This window comes from Panicum virgatum, chromosome 2K, assembly GCF_016808335.1.
Source record: "Panicum virgatum strain AP13 chromosome 2K, P.virgatum_v5, whole genome shotgun sequence".
NCBI classification, from domain to species: domain Eukaryota; kingdom Viridiplantae; phylum Streptophyta; class Magnoliopsida; order Poales; family Poaceae; genus Panicum; species Panicum virgatum.
Window position 1 is genome coordinate 36,497,268 of NC_053137.1, and position 15,834 is coordinate 36,513,101.

Below are 15,834 nucleotides of genomic sequence, written 5' to 3' on the forward strand. Positions count from 1 at the left end.
CGGTTCCTCCTTCCTTGTTCTCTTCTTCCTCTAGCAGCAGCACCTGCACTTTCTTCATGATCACCATGGTTGCTTGCACCGTCATGAGGTTGGCGATATTTTCTAATTTCAGCCATAAGAGCTTGAAAATCTTGTGTCAACCTATCCTGCCTTTCTTCTATGCTTTGCCTCAACTCATTAAATTGTGCTATGGTAACACATTCATCAATATCAGGTTGTCCAAATATCTTCTTGTATGGTTAGTGACAAAAAAATAGAAATTATATGTGGAATGAAAATTATGTGGATCTCACAACCTCACCTTCTCTTACCAACCAAAGCTCTTATGTTCCCTATAGATCACAGAAGTAATCCATGTGGTGGTTAAGAGTAGTGGTAATTGAGCGAATACAAGATCAGCAAACCGTACATGATGGGTTTTATGTGGAGCTTGGTAAGGGTGATACAAAAGGGGGCAATCTGAAATCTAGTTGTTGTAAAGTTAAGTAGCAATCCAAACTAGAGATCCAATGCCTAGTGCTGATCACAAGATATGATGATGCAACACACATGCAAAAGAAATTCAGACTTGATGCAAACAAGGATGATGCTAGGGACAGATGGTTCACATGGAATCTCCTAGCAAAAATTTGCACCAAAGGAATATAGCAAACTAGTTACACAACTTGATATTAAAATTCAGCACTTGTGCACTCCAACAATCTGATTCTTATCCTTCCTTTTGCAACTTTCTCAACACTTCTCTCTTTTTTTTTGCAACTTTTTCCTTGCTTTTTTTACTTTATTTTTTTGCACAATACTAAACAAGACCAGATATAACACTTACACAAATTAAGGATAGAAACACATGCAACCAGCAGCTATATATATTGATAGGATAAAAGTTTACGCAAAGGATAGAATTGGTTTACTTTTTTTTGTTGGGATTTTCAGATATATGGAAAGGCACAAAAGGACATGCAAGGGATGATATGATCATCAACTAAACAAAGACTCTAATGGACTGAAACTTAACCAAACTCACTAGATAAACAGATTGAAACAAAAGGCTATGACAGAAATTTTTTTATGGCTTTATGATGGATAGGACGAAGACAAAATATATGTAGCTAAGGTTATAGAATCCTACCGTGGAAACTGAAGCTTTGATACCAGATGATGAGTGTCGGTTCCGATCTTCACGACCTAGGATCTTGAATAAGATAACTAGCTGAAATCTCAGCCAAGATAACTAGCTACAAGCAGCCAGATAACTAGTGCAACCTGACGACACGCACAAGGAGCCAACCACCTTCTCTATACGGCAGCCTGAACCAAGGATTCGCCCAATCACACTCTCAAAGAACCAACCTACGCAACCTGCACTCGAAGTAGCAGGAGCACAGATTGGGTGCCGATGAAGCGGCCGCTTCTGTAATCCCAAGGGATCCACAAGAGCAAAGGGGTAGAGATCACTCTCTGAATTTGTTAGCACACAGCTGAACAAAAGGGGTTCTATTTCATTATCAAAGTCTTGTTTAATCTCTGAGATACATATGGTATTTATACAAGGAACAACTCTCCTTGTTGGGTGAGAATGGACATTGGAGTTTCTGGAGTTATAGTAGCTCAAAAGTCACCACGTACTGGATACCGAGGATCCATGGCTACATGGATACCGAGGATGAAGACGAAGACGATGAGGAGGAGCCCATCGATGTCGCCTCTCTCCGTGAGCAGCTCGCTGCCCTCCGGCTACGCGTCAACAACATGGACAAGCGCGTAGCCGAGTCGAAGATCGACAGGATGGAGTTGGGGATCGGGTTGATACCCTTCGCAAGGCCGTTTGTTCAAAGATCAAATGCCTTGCTAAGGTGACCGGGAATGAGGATCTCTACCGATCCCCGGAACCAAAATAGGTGTTAGGACTAGGAAAAGTCTTAGGTTTAGGTTTTGGTGCTGCATTTTTAATTCTTTTATTTCATTCAGTTGTATGCAGCAGCACGCCAATTTTCTTTGAATAAAAATAAAAATAAAAGATGTTCCTCCTTGAGTTCTTGTGGTTGGTGCACATGTGTGTGCCAACCACACCCCTGCTCTGATTGTTCGCTAAGTGCACAGTGAATTCAAATGAGGAGAACGAAACCAACGTTTCAGAGAAATTCGAATGAATTCTGAAGGGAATTCAGGCCGGGCGGCCTACACTAGGCCAGCCGGCCTACATCCTCCATCAATTTGACCGAAGCAACCTTCCTGAAACGTCACAAACCGAGCCTACACGTCTGCAAAAGTGCCACGAAGTTTGGCCACAGGTGCAGGCCGACCGGCCTGCCCTAGGTCGGCCGGCCCCACTTGTCGGCCTCTCTTCGAGGGCCTTTGCGTGGAGCTGGTTCGACACCTCTACTCCCCTATCCTTCCTGTTTTCATTCAAATTCACCCTGGTTATTTTCAAATAAAACCTTGAACGAGTTCCATAGGAAGAGTTGAAATCTTTTCATGGAATCGACATGTGCTATGTTTTATTTCATATACAAGTACCTATCTACCTCGGAACTCATGTTTAGGATCGCTTGCTATCTTGCTTATTGATCTTTGTGATATGATGACATGAAGGTGTACAAGTTCCTAATTCAAAGCCTTGGAAGTTTTTATTTCAAAAATACAAAACAAGGCAACTCTTGTGCTTAGCTTGCCATACACCCATTCTAGAGCCTTTGCAACAATACATACAAACATATAGCTATCTTTCTCATTTCTGAGCTCGTTCAAATGTTGTGGCTCTGAAGTCAGTTATGGTTGCTCATCACTATGGGTCATACACGTACACGGCCATCACTCCAAGGTCCTTTATGTGGGTACATAAGCTCTTCATTCCCCTGAAACAAAAAGGAAAAAGAAACATACGAATGGCATTCATGCTAGTTCAATAAAAAAATGAATGAATGATAAGAAAGGGGAGAACTGAAGAATGCTATTTAGTACCACTAAGGATGTGTATCTCCATCTACACTTTGCACGTGACCCGAGTGATGAACACTTTAACTACCAGGAGACATTACGTTTGCACTTGCAATATGAATGTGTAAGGTATGCAATCAACCTTACCCGAGCTCCACATACGCCTAGCGAGAAAAAAAGTCAGGGCTGGTGAGGTTTGAATAGGATGAGCGATTGAGTGGTTAAAGCAAAAGAGTATGCCTTGATTTTATAAAGTCCTGAAAAGCCCTTCCAAGTACTGCGAAGCAGGGACTGGTTACAACCTTCATTGACTCATTCCGGAGATCAATGGGTAAAGACGGCAGCGCTAGCCACCCGGAATCCAAGGTGTAGGACGTCCAAGGGACTCCTTGTTGTGTCTCCCACCTCCTTTGGGGGTGCTCCAACTTGGGCCAGGATCCCAAGGATGAACAACAAGCCCATGACGACGATGCAGCTTTCGGCAAAAACAACAGCAAAATGTCTTGATGATTTGAAGACCTTACCGATGAGATATTGAGGTGGGACCAGATCTATTTGAAATATTATCAAATAATATTTCCATCAAGAGCTCATGGACCTCAATCGCACTCCGGATGACTGAGTTATGACCTTCGCAATGATTCACTATCGGTCTACCGACGAACCGAAAGTTCAACTTTACATTTGTGCCTACAATCAAATAGTGACATGTACATGTGGAACCAAGTGAATTATACCATAAATCATTATGCAAAGGTAGGAGCGAGCTCACCTTGTAATCAATGATCGTATCCAAAGGTGTCATGTGCTCATCAGAACCTGAGTTGTTTAGCCACTGCACATGGTATGGATGAGGATGTTTCAGCAACTTCAACCCAACTTTATCAACTATTTCTTTGCTAGCAAGGTTGTGGCAACTTCCACCATCAATTATTACTTTGCACACTTTTCCCTCAACCTTGGCTCTTGTTTGGAACAGATTATGCCTCTGTCTATTTTCAGCTTCTTTCATTTGCACACTCAAAATTTGAGTAACAACAAGAGCAGCACCTCCCTCAAATTCACAAGATGTGTAACCTTCATTTTCAATAGCATCTTCTAATTGTCCTCCATCCATAGAATCCTGCTCCTCATCACTAGCAGATTCATATTCTCCTTGGTCATTTACAATAGTGGTGCGATTGTTTGGACACTCTCTTATAACATGACCACGACCTCCACACTTGAAACACTGAATTCCACTAGTTTTTGCTATAGAAGCCATTGATGTAGATGATGACATTGCAGGTTTGCTTTTCTCACTTTGAACAGCCAATTCTTTCCCGCTGAAAGCACCATGAGCACTAGAACGTAACCCACTACTTAAGTTGGTGATTGCACCTCGATTTGCATTGGCTCTTGCTGTAAATTTACTTCCACTTGGAGTACCCTTGGTACTGAATGCTCCTCTATTGTTCTTCATGTCTTGCTGCAATTGACACTCAGCTTTGCATGCTTGATGTACCAAATCAATAAGATGGCGGTATGGTTGAAACTCAATAATGTGCTGAATATTGCGATGTAGCCCAGCCATAAAACGTGCAATGGTTTGCTCTTTATCTTCATACAGATAGGCTCGAATCATAGCCTTCTCCATCTCTTTATAGTACTCTTCTACAGAGAAACTTCCTTGCTTCAAATTCAGCAATTTATCAAAAAGATCACACCAATAGTGCTTCGGCACAAAATGAATTCTCATCTCATGCTTCATTTCTTCCCAAGTAGTAATAGGAGGTTCCCCATCTTCTTCACGATCATGGAGAAGTTGTTCCCATCAGATCAGAGCATATCCATCAAACTCAAGAGATGCCATTGCCAACTTCTTCTCTTCGGTATAATTATGCAAGCGAAAGATTTTATCCACCTTCAACTCCCAAGTGAAATAAGCTTCAGGATCAGATCCTTCATCAAATTTTGGCATGGTAAATTTCAGTTTAGCAAATCTCTCTTCTTGGTTGCCTCTTCTATGAAATCAGCGACCAAAAGGATTTTGTAATTGGCTACCATCATCATCATCTTCAGATTCACCACTGTCATGATGTGTTCGACCTCGTCCCCTTCTTCTATCATGTGCAGTGCCTCGGTTCCTCCTTCCTTGTTCTCTTCTTCCTCTAGCAGCAGCACCTGCACTTTCTTCAGGATCACCATGGTTGCTTGCACCGTCATGAGGTTGGCGATGTCTTCTAATTTCAGCCATAAGAGCTTGAAAATCTTGTGTCAGCCTGTCCTGCCTTTCTTCCGTGCTTTGCCTCAACTCATTAAATTGTGCTATGGTAACACATTCATCAATATCAGGTTGTCCAAATATCTTCTTGTATGGTTAGTGACAAAAAAATAGAAATTATATGTGGAATGAAAATTATGTGGATCTCACAACCTCACCTTCTCTTACCAACCAAAGCTCTTATGTTTCCCTATAGATCACAGAAGTAATCCATGTGGTGGTTAAGAGTAGTGGTAATTGAGCGAATACAAGATCAGCAAACCGTACATGATGGGTTTTATGTGGAGCTTGGTAAGGGTGATACAAAAGGGGGCAATCTGAAATCTAGTTGTTGTAAAGTTAAGTAGCAATCCAAACTAGAGATCCAATGCCTAGTGCTGATCACAAGATATGATGATGCAACACACATGCAAAAGAAATTCAGACTTGATGCAAACAAGGATGATGCTAGGGACAGATGGTTCACACGGAATCTCCTAGCAAAAATTTGCACCAAAGGAATATAGCAAACTAGTTACACAACTTGATATGAAAATTCAGCACTTGTGCACTCCAACAATCTGATTCTTATCCTTCCTTTTGCAACTTTCTCAACACTTCTCTCTTTTTTTTGCAACTTTTTCCTTCCTTTTTTTACTTTATTTTTTTGCACAATACTAAACAAGACCAGATATAACACTTACACAAATTAAGGATAGAAACACATGCAACCAGCAGCTATATATATTGATAGGATAAAAGTTTATGCAAAGGATAGAATTGGTTTACTTTTTTTGTTGGGATTTTCAGATATATGGAAAGGCGCAAAAGGACATGCAAGGGATGATATGATCATCAACTAAACAAAGACTCTAATGGACTGAAACTTAACCAAACTCACTAGATAAACAGATTGAAACAAAAGGCTATGACAGAAATTTTTTTATGGCTTTATGATGGATAGGACGAAGACAAAATATATGTAGCTAAGGTTATAGAATCCTACCGTGGAAACTGAAGCTTTGATACTAGATGATGAGTGTTGGTTCCGATCTTCACGACCTAGGATCTTGAATAAGATAACTAGCTGAAATCTCAGCCAAGATAACTAGCTGCAAGCAGCCGGATAACTAGTGCAACCTGACGACACGCACAAGGAGCCAACCACCGTCTCCATACGGCAGCCTGAACCAAGGATTCACCCAATCACACTCTCAAAGAACCAACCTACGCAACCTGCACTCGAAGTAGCAGGAGCACGGATTGGGTGCCGATGAAGCGGCCGCTTCTGTAATCCCAAGGGATCCACAAGAGCAAAGGGGTAGAGATCACTCTCTGAATTTGTTAGCACACAGCTGAACAAAAGGGGTTCTATTTCATTATCAAAGTCTTGTTTAATCTCTGAGATACATATGGTATTTATACAAGGAACAACTCTCCTTGTTGGGTGAGAATGGACCTTGGAGTTTCTGGAGTTATAGTAGCTCAAAAGTCACCACGAACTGGATACCGAGGATCCATGCCTACACGGATACCGAGGATGAAGACGAAGACGATGAGGAGGAGCCCATCGACGTCGCCTCTCTCCGTGAGCAGCTCGCTGCCCTCCGGCTACGCCTCAACAACATGGACGAGTGCGTAGCCGAGTCGAAGATCGACAGGATGGAGTTGGGGATCGGTTTGATACCCTTCGCAAGGCCGTTTGTTCAAAGATCAAACGCCTTGCTAAGGCGACCGGGAATGAGGATCTCGACCGATCCCCGGAACTAAAATAGGTGTTAGGACTAGGAAAAGTCTTAGGTTTAGGTTTTGGTGCTGCATTTTTAATTCTTTTATTTCATTCAGTTGTATGCAGCAGTACGCCAATTTTCTTTGAATAAAAATAAAAATAAAAGATATTCCTCCTTGTGTTCTTGTGGTTGGTGCACATGTGTGTGCCAACCACACCCCTGCTCTGATTTTTCGCTAAGTGCGCAGTGAATTCAAATGAGGAGAATGAAACCAATGTTTCAGAGAAATTCGAATGAATTCTGAAGGGAATTCAGGCCGGGCGGCCTACACTAGGCCGGCCGGCCTACATCCTCCATCAATTTGACCGAAGCAACCTTCCTGAAACATCACAAACCGAGCCTGCACGTCTGCAAAAGTGCCACAAAGTTTGGCCACAGGTGCAGGCCGACCGGCCTACCCTAGGTCGGCCGGCCCCACTTGTCGGCCTCTCTCCGAGGGCCTTTGCGTGGAGCTGGTTCGACACCTCTACTCCCCTATCCTTCCTGTTTTTATTCAAATTCACCCTGGTTATTTTCAAATAAAACCTTGAACGAGTTCCATAGGAAGAGTTGAAATCTTTTCATGGAATCGACATGTGCTAAGTTTTATTTCATATACAAGTACCTGTCTACCTCGGAACTCATGTTTAGGATCGCTTGCTATCTTGCTTATTGATCTTTGTGATATGATGACATGAAGGTGTACAAGTTCCTAATTCAAAGCCTTGGAAGTTTTTATTTCAAAAATACAAAACAAGGCAACTCTTGTGCTTAGCTTGCCATACACCCATTCTAGAGCCTTTGCAACAATACATACAAACATATAGCTATCTTTCTCATTTCTGAGCTCGTTCAAATGTTGTGCCTCTGAAGTCAGTTATGGTTGCTCATCACTGTGGGTCATACACGTACACGGCCATCACTCCAAGGTCCTTTATGTCGGTACATAAGCTCTTCATTCCCCTAAAACAAAAAGGAAAAAGAAACATACGAACGGCATTCATGCTAGTTCAATAAAAAAATGAATGAATGATAAGAAAGGGGAGAACTGAAGAATGCTATTTAGTACCACTAAGGATGTGTATCTCCATCTACAATTTGCACGTGACCCGAGTGATGAACACTTTAACTACCAGGAGACATTACGTTTGCGCTTGCAATATGAATGTGTAAGGTATGCAATCACCCTTACCCGAGCTCCACATACGCCTAGCGAGAAAAAAAAAGTCAGGGCTGGTGAGGTTTGAATAGGATGAGCGATTGAGTGGTTAAATCAAAAGAGTATGCCTTGATTTTATAAAGTCCTGAAAAGCCCTTCCAAGTACTGCGAAGCAGGGACTGGTTACAACCTTCATTGACTCATTCCGGAGATCAATGGGTAAAGACGGCAGCGCTAGCCACCCGGAATCCAAGGTATGAAAGGGAAACTTTTGAAATAACGCTTATGCATACCCGATCTTATGAACCCTGGACTTTGCTTGATCCTCAAGACCTGTTCCGACTCTTTTTGCTCGAGACGAGCAAAGTCTAGGTGTGGGGGTGTGTTGGCGGTCATTTTTAGTGATTTCTACCGCCAACATTCCTTCGGATTTCACACTTTCAGGACCATAATACATCAATTTTCACTAACATGGACATGTTCCACAAGTTTTGGTGAATATTTGATTTCAGGAACAAAACATACAAAAATCAGCCAAGATGGGAGAAATCCAAGGCCGGCCGGCCTACCCCTATGCAACCTTGTCGTACAACTTCTCGGAGATGGTCCCCACCTGTCAGCCTGTCAGCCTCCGATGCTCTCCCTTGGCGTGGAAGCAAAGCACAAAAATCTTAACTGTTTGCAACTGACGCCAAGCTCTAAACCGACCCTGAAGCACTATAAATAGAGCTCCACCTCTCACTTGTAACACACACCATCCATTAGAGAAGAGTGTTCACTCTTGTGCTCTCTTTGTATTAGAATAGGGAGAGAGTGAGGTGAGAGCTTTGGTGCAAACCAAGCTAAAGGAGTGGACTCGAGTTCTCTCGGTCTTACTCCATATTTTGTATCCACCTCGGACGAATATATCTTTGAGTAAGTTCCTCGTCTCAACTTCAGTTTCTCGCTAGCTTTACTTTCTACTTTAATTACTTGTTTAATTACTTTCTTTGATCTGCGGGATCCTGAGTCTGCGTAAGTAGCAAGTTCTACTTATTTGAGGTTGCTTTATATCTAAGTACATGGTAGGAGCAAGTAGCACGATAGCTGTGGGTGTGGTGCCCAGGCTTGGTTAGCTATCTCGGGTTGTGTTCCACCCCACGGAACCGTTGTGGTAGGTGGCAGGTGGTGACAGCCCTGTCTGTCCCTCGTAGTCCACCATGTTCGGGTGTTTTCATAGCAGTAGTGCCGACTGCCGTTGGACTCCCTTCTCACCCTAGTCTGAGTCCTTCCCTAAGGCCGCCGAAGCAGATCAAGTTAGTAGTTACCTCGTCGCTAGGTAGAACAGTAAGTTATCTAGAGTTAGGCCCTCTTCCCTCTTACCTTTTCTCTTTTGGTGTGTCCGGTTGAGTTGTTTTAGATTTGGTCGAAGCTTTACCGTTTCTTGGATTCGATATCCCAGGTATACTCCCTGGTGAAGGCTACATCGGTCTCTATACGCTTACGGAGTAATTCGTTTAGGCTAAGGAGTGCCAACACCCCCGACGCGCGAGACACTCCCACCCGAGGCTACTCTCCGCCCACGAGGTGGGCCGGCGAGCCTTGGCAGCCGCGCTCGAGGTGCCCCCGGCCGCGGCTGCTCTGAGCTCACGAGGCGGCGATGCGGACGACAGGCGGGAGGTAGGAGAGGCACACCATCCCGAAGCCGCCATCCCCCAAGCTTGTTCTACTTGCTGCGGTTCGTGCTCGATGGTGGGCGGGACTCTGTCCAAGATCTCCACCGCACAGCCGATCCTCACAAGAGGAGCAGAGCTTGGCTTGATAAATTGCTCTGGGCTCATGTCACCATGGTCAATCTCAAGACGTATCCTTTTGAGAGCAACCTTGTGGCCGCCATGGCCACCGGCTCACCGAAACCGCCACCTTCTCTTCGTACTGCTAGTAGCACCAAATGTAAAACTTGAGGTCTTGAGCACCTCATGACTACCAAGACGTGTTCTTCTAACAAGGAAAGGGCTTAGTGTTGTGGATGCATGCCAGGGATGGATCCTTTCATGTACGACATGATGAAGAGCCTGCGGGCTGCGAGGGCCGCGCAGGCGCGTCGGGGGAGAAGGTGACTGTGAAGAGGGCGACTGGCAGTGACACGCCGTCGTCTGGGACGAAGAGGAAGCTCTCGAAGGACGCCACGAACACGAAGCAGGGGACGCCACTCAATCATGCCTCATCGTCCAGCGCGGTGGCGCCGGCCTTCTCTACCCAGAGGACATCGAAGGGTAGCGTTCGTGTCCATGATCCGATTCCATGACCGTGGCACACGTCTGACTTACCTGGTGGGGGCGTCACCGCCTGCTGCAAGGCCGCACGGCGGATGCTGTAGCACATCACGATGCCGACTGGGAGGTAGGAGAGGCGCAACAGATCCATGGTGGGAGGGGAAGAAATGATCTGGGTCTCCCCAACGGGACTTTGCCAGTTTCTTAGCACCTCGATTCTAGCGTGGACTTTGTTTCTCCTCTAGGAAATGGTTTCTTCTTTTTCTACTCTCTCTCTCTCTTCAATTAATCTCTTGCCACATCAGCAAAACTTTTATGCAACAGCCTAATTAATGAACATAGAAACCACCATTGGGACTGCCCTTGAAACTACGCGCAGTTTCCATAGCGACCACATCAGCAAAAAATCATCTATAGAAACTATCCCTACATTGCTGGTGTCTTCGGCTAATAAATGCATAGTAAATATGGGCACTTTTTCTCGCTTATCTTCTTGCTTCCTCCCCTTCTTCTTGGACGCTCTGTGAACCTCTTGTTCTCTCTGTACGTGGTATGAATGAAAGAACCTTTTCTTCCATTCTCTCTCACCCCTTGTTCTCTCATCGATGCAAGCAAAGCTAGCACGGCAGCAGCAAGCAAGTGGATGCCGGTAGGTGATGTGAGCGAGCTTAGCAACAGACCCTGCGGTTGCCGGTGAGCGCGCAGTGGTGAGCCGACACGGCAACGGAGTTGGCGAGCGCAGTGACTAGCGAGCTCGGCGAACGCACGTAGCGGCGAGCGAGCATGACGATAGAGCAGGCGGGCGCGCGGGCGGCCGGTAGTGCGCAGCGGCGACAGAGCGGGCAATGGAGCTGCGATTGCACGTAGGGGTGAGCGAGCACGACAATGGAGCAGGCAAGCGCCCGGCGCCGACCGGCGAGCGAGTAGTAGCACGGACGAGTAGATGCAGACCCCAAGGTGATAGAAACGGGTGGTTTCTTCCCAACGGGGAATTCGCGGTTTCCTGAGGCCTCGGGTTGAGCGTAGACATCGTTTCCTATCTAAGAAGGCACTGTATCCTATGGAAACCAAGGCTCTTGTGGAAACTTTAGAAACTCCAATCAAGACCATAGAATCCTCATCCGAAAGGTATGGAGAGAGGTGGGCAGTTTTAGCACTTAAACCCCCCCCCCAATGTCGGATTGCTTATCCGGCAAGTCCACCAGGGGTATGCCCAGCGGTAGATTTGTAGGTAAAGGGGGGATTCCGGAGCCAAGAGCTAGATGGTTGCGAGCTGACGCTAGGGTTTAGACAGGTTCAGGCCGCTCGGGAGCGTAATACCCTACGCCCTGTGTTGTGTGTATTGTATGAACTTGATGATGATGAATGAATGAGATGCGATGCGTTCTATGGGTCCCCTCATGGTGCCTTTATAGGCCAGGTGCCATGGGTTACAAGTAAGGGAGGATATCTATTTGGGTTGTAATATGGAATCAGGTCAGTTGAGATCCCTAGATATCCGGAATCCATATCCATACCTAGATATCCCTCGGAGGAACCTTCCAACATCCAGCCGAGTGCCTGTCCGCCAAGTAGTCGTGCAGAGTGGTCCTGGCTGAGTAGGTACCCTAGTCGGGAGATAACTACTCGGCTGGGAGGTACCCAGATATACCTCCATCAAGCTCCCGAGTGCTGAAGAGCTTGAGCCGAATCTTGATGATTGTTTGGTTGCGAAATTCTTCGGGACTCATGATAATTCCTATCTCCCTTTAGTCTTCAACGGGATGCGCCCCTTAGCGCACCTGTTGGGTGCAGCCCCCGAGTCTCGAAAGGGTTCGAAGAAGCTTTTCAAGGGCCAATAAAGAAGCCTTGTTTGTCTGAATTCCTGAGTTGCCTGAGCTCTCAGTATATCATGCTATCTTGTCATCTTCCCAGTCATTCGTCAGACCGGGTCCACCTGACCCTGGAGTCACGGTGCCCAGCCCCCGAGCAGGGTGGCTGGAGGAGTCGTGGAGACATGCCAAGTGGATGCGGCGCCCAACCCTTGAGCAGGGTGGCTGGCTGAGTTGCAGAGACACGCCGAGTAGTTGCGGCGCCCAGTCCCCGAGCAGGGTGGCTGGCGGGGTCACGGAGACACGCCGTGTGGTAGCAGTGCCCAGCCCCTAGCAGGGTGGCTGGCGGAGTCACAGAGACACGCCGAGTGGTAGCGGCGCCCAGCCCCCGAGCAGGGTGGCTGGCGGAGTCACGGAGACATGCCGAGTGGTAATGGCGCCCAGCCCCCGAGCAGGGCGACTGGTGGAGTCACGGAGACACGCCGAGTGGTAGCGGCACCCAGCCCCAAAGCAGGGCGACTGGCGGAGTTACGGAGACATGCCGAGTGGTAGCAGTGCCCAGCCCCCGAGCAAGGCGGCTGGCGGAGTGTCAGACCCGAGGCCACGGGACTGCTCATAGGCACAGAATGTTCCGGATAGGGGGATAGCACATGGACTAACCCTTGTCGCCTTGTGACTACACGTACAGCAGTAGAACTAGCTGAAGTACAAAGAAACTACACGGCCTACTCGGAGTAGAACTCTAAACGTACTTGGCTAGGACTTTCCATGTAACCCAGTCCCCCCTAGATATATAAGGGCGGACGGGGACCCCTCCAAAACATCGAACAATACCTAAGGGAATACAAACCACCACATAGGACGTAAGGTATTATGCTCCGGTGGCCTAAACCTGTCTAAATCCTTGTGTTCCTTGCACCATCGCGTTCTGATCTCGGCGAGTCCCTACTCATAACTACTCTCCTCAGGATACCCCTCGGAGAACCCGACGGTAAAACACCGACCGCTAGCGCCCACCGTGGGGCTCATCACCAAAGACCAACAGAAGAATTCGATGGCATCTTTCGACTTCAGCTTCCCAGCTATTGACACCAGAACCACTTTTGTTTTTGGCTTGTGGGTCTGCATTGCCGACGGATCAGGAGGTTTCTCTAGCCACCTGATCAACCCCACAAGCACGAAGACACCCCGGCAAGGACAACTCAGTGAAATCACTCCCACCGAAATTCTTCTTCCTGAGATCGCAAAGGAAATCGAGAGCTTGTCCTTATCGGACACGGCTACAACTTGTTTTCCTTTCGGACTGAGGAATTCAGCCATAACGTATTCTGCACTCCTCTACCAAAAGGATCAGACTAGGACTTGGACTGCTTCCCGGTTTGACTCCTACCCGGACTCAGACGACGACTACGATCTCGAATCAGACTCGCTCGGCTACCCGAACCTGACCATCCTGGCCACGCCACAAAGCCGAATCGTTTACTGGAAGGATTCAGAACTTGCTAGTCCGCCCAATAATGCCCAGGTCGTGGCTTGTTTGCACAACTTGCCTTATCGGCCGGGCAGACCCCTCTCTCCAATCAGAGGAGAAGAAATCGGCGACACTGCTCTGGTTGATTATAGCACAACCCACTCAACTCCAGACAAGCAGGTGTGCGTCTCACTTCACAGAGAAGAAAGTGCTCTTGGTTCTCGGGCTGATCAGTATGCCTATGAGAATCTGGACCAAATATCAGATGATGAGCTATCAGTCAATGCTCCACAAGATGAATCCCAACAAGATAAAGAAAGCCGGTGACAACACAACCGCCGCCGCGCCACTCGCAGAAAGAACGCAACTGCTCGAGCTCAATGCATTCCAGCTCCGCACGGACCACGAAACTCGCGATGAGACCTGGACGAAGCAGCCGACAATGCTTTCAACAACCCGATGATCAACTTAGCCGAGGCGGCCATATTAATGCAAGCCTTACCAGACACTTCTCAAAACTGTGAAATTCAATGCCTGACCAGAGACGCTCTGCATCAAATTGGAAGATAGAACCCGACTCCATCAGTTTCCCACAACAGTCGGACCCCTGCTCGACTGAAGGACTTCCAGGAAGCAAATCAAGGTAATTACCTGCGTGGCCAGCCCCGACCTAGGTTTCAAGATGAGAGCCATCACACCAGTCCTTTAAGAAATCATGATCGCTTCCACAATGACGCACGGGATTTCATCAACGCCAAGCGTCATGGATGACATACGGATGAAACTGATCGATTCCCAGCCTTCAGCCAAAATATAAATTATGCTGAGTACCCGACCGGTTTCAACGCAGGAAACATGCAGAACATAAAGAAGTATGATGGCAAGCAGGATCCTCGACAATGGTTACGGATCTACTCGACCGCTATCGAAGTAGCAGGAGGGTCAAATTCCACCAAAGTCATATACTTCACAATGGCTTTAGAATCTGCCCCACTCACATGGCTCGAGAGCTTAAGACACGACTCGATCCACTCGTGGGAAGACTTGAAAAATATTTTCATCGACAACTTCCAAGGTTCCATTCATCGCCCGGCTACTCGCCATGACCTACGACTATGCAAACAAGAGCATGGAGAAGCCCTGAGATCATACATAAAGAGGTTCTTTTACACGCGAACTACTGTCGCCAAAATAGCAGACGACGATGTGATCGACTGCTTCCACAATGGCCTCGCTACGCAACAGCTGTACCGACACTTTGGGAGGAACAGACCCCGCTCAGTTGTCGCACTACGAGACATGATGCTTGGCTGGGCCGATCAGGAAGAACAAGAATGCGATCGCTTCCCCTGCCGCGAAGATAACAACCAGAAACACAATGGAGATCTGCGATCAAATAAAGGCCAACACAACTTCGATAAGAAACGAAAGCCAGAAGACACAGTAGCCACAATGGATCGAGGTCAGCGAGGCAAGAAGGGAAATCAGCATGATGATTTCCAAAAACTACTCGCAAGACCTTCTCCCCTGCATCCTAATGGAAGGCACACGATCCTCGAATGCATAAACCTTCACAAGTCTCTCCAAGAACATCAGTTGGAAGAAGACAAAAAGAAGAAGGACAAGCAGGATGATGAAGATGGCGACAAAGATGGAACCATGGGATTCCAGCAACCAGCCAACAGGGTCAACATGATCTATGGAGGATATTCTTCTTTCAACAGAAGAAACCAGAAACTGGTTTGGCGGGAAATTCTAAAAATGGAACCAGCCGTTCAGAAACCACTAAGGCACAGTGAGACATCGATAACCTTCTCAAGGCAAGACCAATGGACCAGCTTTTCTGAACCTGGAAAATTTCCACTCGTCCTGGACCCGATGGTGGCAGGTTCCATTCTCACTCGAGTACTCATTGATGGTGATAGTGGCCGAAACGTCATCTTCACGAGCACAATCACCAAGATGGGACTCGACATCTCCGACAAATTGAAACCAAGCAAGGCACCCTTCTACGGCATCGTCCCGGGGAACGCTTCCTTTCCAGTTGGAACTGTGGTGCTCCCAGTCACCTTCAGTACCCCAGATAACTACCGAATAGAACTCATCAAGTTCGAAGTAGCAGACTCCGAATCCTCATATCATGCCATACTTGGACGACCAGCTTTGGCTAAATTCATGGCAGTTCCCCAT